Raw genomic sequence first — 8,055 nt, 5'->3', positions numbered from 1 at the left:
TTCAAAGGGGTCTCAAGGTTATAAAAATCAAACGAGCAAGGTATATTATATTTTTGAGGACAAGTGAAGATTAATTTAGCAATGTAATTAGTTAATGAGTTCTGTAATCATCTTTAACTGGACTGATTTTGGTAGTGACTGGTAACAATGCTGAGGAGGAAGGACTAAGATTATACATTCTCTTTGGAGTATTTGAACTCTGAGTCTGTTAATAGTTTAATTTTCATCTGGTTTTGCAGTAATAGCGGTTTCTGCTTTTAGATACAATGAATTGTAACAGTTTCTAATCCTGATTTTGTTAGTGTTGGAGTCATTACTGGATAATAATATTCAGTAAGAAACACTTTTGACTAACTGCAGATGTCAGCAGCTCATCCTTTGTGTTTCCCTCACTAGATGATGGGGTCTTGGTGGACCATGCTTTTTTAGTATGAATTCTTGTGATGTCTCTCATGAAGATAAGAAATCCACTCGCATGTCACATAGACTTACACACGACTGTTACTCCGAGGAACTTCTGTAATCAGCTCCCAGAAAGTTAATTGTTACAAGTTTGGTAACTGTTGGTGAGCAATTGTACGATAAAACTTGTGCCACAATCAGTGGCAGTAGGTCAGGCTTAAGATCTCAGTAGTAGTTTTCTGTACAATGCTTTTCTATTTGTTTCTCCATCTTTTTCACTCACATCCACTCATGCTATTCAGAAAAATCTGATGAACCTAAAATTACTTCCTACTATTAAGTTTTTCAGGGCATAAAAATAAATTAAGTGACTTTATTAAGATAATGATTTTCATTATTAATTTAGGAAATACATAATTAGAATTTTAGAATATAAGACTGTGGATTTCTGTGTACAAACAAATGAAAGCAAAAGCTGGAAAAACAGAACAATGCATAACATGACTTAGAACAATGCAACAAATATAAAAAACAAATTTGCCATCTCCACAGTCATTTTACTGTTGTTACTTGGCTATACCAGTTTGATTAGGTATCAAACTCTATCTGGTGTTTAATGGACCTTTCACTTTGTAAGAAATAAATGTATTGTTTTTATAATTGAAACAAGCTCAAAATTACATTTTACTTTTGTATCAATAGTTATTTTGGAAGTATTGCAATCTTTCAACTGTAAACATAAACTTAAAAAGTACCATCTCTCTTATTTGACCAAAAAATATTTTATTTTAATTCAGGAAAAAAAAATCTATGTATGCAAGCTAGTGTCAGAAATTCCAATCACAAAGGCTTAATCCTTCTCAAAAATAAGTAAACACCCCCACACACACACACTACATAAGGCACTTAATTTTTTATATAATAGTGTTTCTGAAGGGTAATTTTTCTTCAGGACAGAAACAGATTAAATGTACTGGATATATTCGGTTTACAGTATTGTAACTGGCCTTTTTATAGCTTGTCTTTATAGCCTTGAAAAGATGCAGTTTGGAGAAGTCTGTGATATTTACGTGACTACCTCTAATAACAAATTAACATAGAGCATCCAGTTAAGATGTCCAGGCATTGCAGGTGGCAGTTTAAAGAAATGTTCATTCAAATATGGCATCCAGGTATCTAACAGTAACTTAAAAGGAAGGCCTGACTCTAACTTTGAATTTTTTTTCTGAGTTTTGTATGCTGCTGCATGCATGTCCTGAGGTTCAGACAGAGCATCTGACACATGGCACCTTCCCATTGCTTTCTTTAATGTAATATTCTAGCAATGCTTTTCAAAACAGAAATGATTTTTTTTTTTTTTTTCTTCCTAGGTGTGATTGTGTAAATGGTGATGTGTTAGAAAATCCTCCCTGACAATAAAACTACAAGTACAGAAAAAAGGAACACTGGATATGTGATTTCTAGCACATATACACTGCTAATGACTGGAAATCCTCCTTGGCCTTACTTCTTCATCTGAGCATTTTCCAAGGACACTTCAGTTGCTGAAGCCAACAAAAGGCTCCAGGAAAGAAACCATGCACAGAATGTTAAAGTATGGCTATTGCTGAAGAGTCTGCTCGCAGATGGGCACTCTCCACCTGGGCGGGGCCCTGCGATGTCCCATGCTTCCTCACATAAAGTGGGCACAAAGCTGAAAGCAGAGGGGTGCTCCTGGCCACTGTGCACCCTCACAGTCCTGACCGAGTCCCTCTGCACCTCACCCTCTGCACTGGAGAGCTAGAGAGAAACTATGGTGCTGTGCTAGTAACATCTAACTTGTCCCTTCCATGACAGGGAAGGTTGGATACAAGCCTGAAAAATGTGAAGGTTCACTCCGACTGTATAGTTCTGTACAAAAAAGCAATATATCAGCATTTGAATTGAGGCAGAGAAACAAGAAAGGAAAAAACCACATTTGGCACAGTAATAATTATAAAAAGTAATTAAATAAATGAGTTGTGTCTAAGACTGAACTGAGGATAAAAGCATGTTAAAAATGACTGTCTTTAGAATCAAAGACAAAATAAAATGGTTTGGTTTGCTGAAGGAAAAACAGTATTAAACAAATAGCAATTTTTATACCCAGTCCATCAATGAAACATGTATATTAAAGTTCAAAGTGCTAATAAAGCATCAGTGAAACAATATGTTGTTTCTGCTCCTTCAGTGGTACTACCTTTTAATTAGATTTAGATTAACATGCTAGCAAATGTAGGACTTTAAAGCAGGGCATAAATTTAAATATACATTGACACAGGTTTTGTAGAGTTCTTTACACAATTATATAGGAAGAAATTACTTCCTATTAAATAAAATATTTTGATGTTTTTATTACATAGCTTATAAAAAAATCTTCAAATACACACAGAAGGAAGTGTGTGTGTGCACGCGCATATGCACATGTGTGTGTGCATGTATTTATTCACAAGCCAAGAATGTTACAGTCTGTAAAAAGACTTGTGTGTTTTGGTACTATTCACAGACTTTTAGGATAAAGGATAATACAAGCAAAGAAACTTAAGTGATAGAATCACAAATCTAGTCCTCAGTTTGTAGGTTACAAAATATTTTCATCAGGAATTGCACAACATGATTGCCTTCTAGTTTATGTACCTTACCAAAATACTGAACTTCAAATGGGTCCTTTTTGACAGAAGAAAATACTTGAGTATTTTTCTACAGCGTCATCCTTCAGGGACCTCAGAACGCTTTGTAACCATTAACTGAGCTTCACGGTACTTCTCCAAGGTAGGTATTTGTGGGTAAAATGAGGATCAGAGTGACTAAGTAATTTGTCAAAGTCACAAGAAGCCTTGACTTTCAGTGGGTTTGCTGACAAAAAGGAGTGGTTTTACCACAGGATAACTAAAGGCAGCAGAAGCACAGCAAACAGCTGTAGGCTTCAAGTGCAAGACTGGCCACAAGCAAGGCAGAATGTGCATAAACTTAGCTAACTGTCAGTAAAAACTAAAACTTCCTTATTTATGCTATGACTTTTAAAACTAAGCAAGTACCATGCACATTTTTGTAATAGTCCTACCTTTCTTCTAACTTAACACAAAGTCACTGAGGGCTTACTTTCAGATAATCCAGGCGGAAGAAGGAGGGAAATTTAGCAGTCTCCCCTTAATGCCTTGCTTTCAGCTCTTAGACAAAGTATCTGTTTTCATACATCACTGCAGAAATTAATGATATTATGTACAAGTACAAGTCGTTTTATTAGTCCATGACTGTCCAGAACTGCACAGGAAAATAACCAGCTATGCACTGGCCTTTTTGCAATGTGCCAACTTGAATTATTATGCGTTTATTCTGCATTTAACAATGGAGCTCCCTGGTGCTTAGAATGAGCACTTTGTTTTCTATCAGGTAGTTTTTATAAAATCTTGCTTTCAAAGTACAAATCATAATGAGGTACAGGATTTGGTAGTTCATGGGCACATGCTCCACAGACCTGTTCACAAGCAGCATTTACTTGTGAATCTTTATTCAGTTATTTTCAAACAGCTCTGTGGTTTGTTAATTGTCTTCCTTTATGTACCCTTAAAGATTTTATGTAACTCACCATCCTTCTAGTTCCTTTTCATTAGTCTGCTGTGTTCCTATTATTATAGTTGTTGTAGGGTACTGCAGCTATCTATATTGACTTTATCTTTATTCACATTCCTATTTAGTCTGATCTAGTAGTGAAGGTATAGATGCCAAAGTGATGAGAGTTTGGTTTATCCTTAGCCTTTATTATCAGATACCCCCAAGAAAATAAAGCTTTGATCTACTTCCTTAGAAAACTAATCCTGGTGATTATGTGGAGACACGTGCAGTGGTAGCTACAGGGATATACATCTTTAATCTCTTGGTGTTGAATACTTAATCCAGTAAAGATTCTTGGCAAGAAGATTTAAGAAAGAACAAAATAATTAAACTGTTCACAGGCATTGTTTTCAGGAATGCAGATTTGGTAGCTTACTGCTGCAGAGTCTCATTTGTTTTTGGTGAAGGGACCATTAAATAATAACATTGTATCCTTTAAATAACAACATTATGTCCTTTAAATAACAACACTGTATCATTCAAATAACAACAATGTATCATTCAAATCATAACATTGCATCTTTTAAATAATAATATTGTATCATTTAAATAATAACATTGTATCATTTCACCTGAGTTGGAAACATACTAACATTGTTGCAAACTCAAAAATGATACAAACTCAAACACTCAAAGCTCAAGCCTCCGCATGGCAGAAATCAGCCTTTGGAATGTGCAGATGTGACTAGGGTGGCTATAGCAGTGCAGAAATTTAATATTTCTTTATTCAGCTTTAGCCCCAGATTTTCCTTTTTAATGCAGACTGAGTATGATGAGCTATAAAACCAGCATATAACTAACTATAGGTTTGTCCAAGTAATCAAAGCTGAAACCTGCATGCTGATCACTGGCAGCATATCTGCATACTTGCATACAAAGCTCTTCAGTTAGCATCTGGGGGAGATAAAATTATACCATGTATATCTTAGGAAAGAACACCATCATGATTACCTATGTTTGGGTGTTGTGTTTTTTTTTTGTTGTTTTGTTTTTTGTTTTTTTTTTTCAGACAGACTGGTCTTATTTGTACAGCAGCTATGGCCATTTTGCATGCTTTGATATTTGTAAGATTGAAATTCCCCTCTGTGTGTGTGTGAGTGCATGTGTATGTGCTTGCACATGCACTCAAGATCCTGGGGAACATAGTTATGGCAGACAGAGCTAACACCAGATTCTCCCTGGTACAAGACAGGGGTTTAGATATCTATTACGAGTATGGCTTTTCTTCACAGTAATACTTGTAAATAAGAATAAATAAAATTGTTGAAATTTTTAATATTGCAAACCTTCCTTTATTACAAGATGATCACACATAGGTTGAACAAAAAGAATATAAGAAAAAGGCTTCTACTTCTCACTGACATTTTATTAGTTTTCAGTATGTTACTAAAGATGCCGCAATTTTCAAAAGGTATTTGCTTACAAGTTGATTGATTTGAAGTTATTCAACTTAATTACAAGTAGCAGCTGTTCTGAATATATATGCTTTTCATCAACAGAGGACAATGAAGAATGTATCTGTTGATATGACAGTAGAGAAGTTCTTTCTCAAACTCAGAATTACTACATATTTTTGTTCTTTGGTAAGTTACTGTAATGACAGTGATTTAATGAATACTACAGTGTATATATTAAATTGACAAACATGTTCCTGTGCACACACAGAAGTGGCTGAGGAGAACAAACTGTAGACTAGAAGTAGAATCAGGCTCACAGACACTATGGTTTTTTTTCTTTTTCTTTTTTTTTCTTTTTTTTTTTTTTTTTTTTTTTTGAATTAGGAAGGAAGTACATTAAGATTGTATAACTTACGCCTAACCAATTATCCACTAATATATTTTTCATCCATCTAATAAAACATTTTGCTTTTTAATCTTCCAAAATTAATTTAGTTCTTTTTTCTCCTTAAAATTATGTTCAAAAGAGGTTATAAATTACACTGAAAAAGACATTACAGTGTCTCATGTAGAGCTGTGCTGAACTGCTGGCTATCATCTTCCCTAGCATTTATGAGGGCTAGGAGCACATGTCTTTTTGGTATTAGTGGAACCTATACTTCTGTGTTGTTTAAGTGTTCATGAAAAAGCCAGTCCAACTTTTATGATTCACAATCACAAGAAGAGTTCCTGAAGCTCTAGTAGCCAAAGGGTATATATTTATAGCAAAACCATGGAAGATGATAGATTCACACAGGATCATGTGAACATTTTAGCATTAAATTAGAATGCTATTTAGTGATTTCAGAGAGTTGTAGTAGCCATCAAAGAGATTCATATACAATTAAATAGTACCCCAAAAGATCACTAAGCTATAAATATATTGTAAAAAATCTCCATCTGTCTATGAATGTCATAGTTGTTGCTATGGTATGTATCACACTCACTCTAATCTGTGTCAGTGGCAGTGATAAAATTCACAGCAACAGCAGTGATAAAACTGCCTTTTTGGAGTGGGTGGCTTTTTCCCCTCTTTTTTTTTTTCTTTTTTCCTTTTTCTTTTTTTTTTCTTTTTTTTTTTCTTTTCTTATTTTTAATAACTGCCATTAGAAATAGAGGAGAGCTTCTCTTGTGCATTAAATCTATAGGCTCTGGTTTACCTGAACTGAAGCAAAAAGCATGGTGTTTGAAAGCATTACCATTACCCAGCTGTTCACTGGGATCTGGGACAGAGATCTTAACTCAGAAGATGTTGCCTATATGGGCAATGGAATCTGAAAAACAGTTATAATCCTATTTAAATCTAGGAACAGCTTGGGTGAATGTGAAAGAAAACCTTTGTTTTGTTTCATTCCTTGTTGTTATCAGGCCTTGTGTTTAAAAAACACAAGGGGTAATTAACTGGTGGAACTCACTGTCACAGGTCATAATTTATGAATTGTGTGTGAACATGGGCTCAAGAAGGAGTTAGACAAACATTCAGAATAAGTTTCCAAGCTTACTGGGAAGGATGATGCAGATATTGCCCAGGCAGTCTCTAAACCACTGGCTGCCATATACTGACAAGAATGGATCACGCTATAGGCAAAGGAGGAGGAATCAGTCTCTTTGTGTACTTACTCCCATGCTCTTCCGTTATCTGCTACTAGAGACAAGATGTGTACCTAGGTTGATGTTACATGTTTAGTTCAAACTAGCCACCTAAATTTTCCTTAGTGTGAGAAGACTCAAGAGAGAGAATGACAAGAACCTGCTGAAGCTATTTTACTTCTTTCATTTTAACATATACTAATGTAAACTGAACTGCCTCCTGGAGGTGCCCATTCTACTACTAACTATTAAAGACTGAATAACTTACGCTAAGACCTTAACCTGATCTGAATGATTTTCCATAGTTTGTCTATGGAACTGGAAACTCAAAATCCATAGAGCAAAACAATAACAGGTTTCTCAAGGTAGCTTTTTTATATAACAACGTAACTTGTTTATATAACAAAAATTATGAATGAAGACTCTTAGAGAGTCTATGAATGATCAAGGTGTAGGATAGACTCTCACAATGACAATTAGGAGGACTGTATTACATTGCAAGTAAATTATGTTCTAGATACTATTATAGATTTTCTTGCCTGTTCCAGTGAAGTATTTGGCAGTTTTGGCTATTGCATTCCTGGCTGCATGCTGCTGGGGCTGTGCTCTTCTTCAGCTTCTCCCTTGTTAGTTATCCGATGTAAAAGGGAGGTCTATAGGGAAAGCTTAGCTCCTCCTGCCTCCTTCATCCTTCAGGGAGTAAATTCTTCCCAGGAGCTGTGTAGAGAGAATTATTTTGGACAAAAATTGAAACAAGAAATTGAGAAAAGTTAAAAGAATAAGTATAAATTTGAAATTATTCTTGTCCCTGCGCCCTCCCCCCTCCCCCCCCCATCCCCGCCCCCTCCCCTTAAGTCCAAGCAATACACTTTCTTATTTGTTTTAGGTTGTTTACCTTTCAAAAATTCATTTCAACCCATAACCTCACATGGAAATGAAGGTTCTAAATGCAATACATTCTCTTCCTCAAAGTACAGATTTCTGTGGATTGCAT

Source organism: Falco peregrinus, chromosome 6 (genome assembly GCF_023634155.1).
Source record: "Falco peregrinus isolate bFalPer1 chromosome 6, bFalPer1.pri, whole genome shotgun sequence".
NCBI classification, from domain to species: domain Eukaryota; kingdom Metazoa; phylum Chordata; class Aves; order Falconiformes; family Falconidae; genus Falco; species Falco peregrinus.
Note: the sequence above shows the minus strand (reverse complement) of the source record.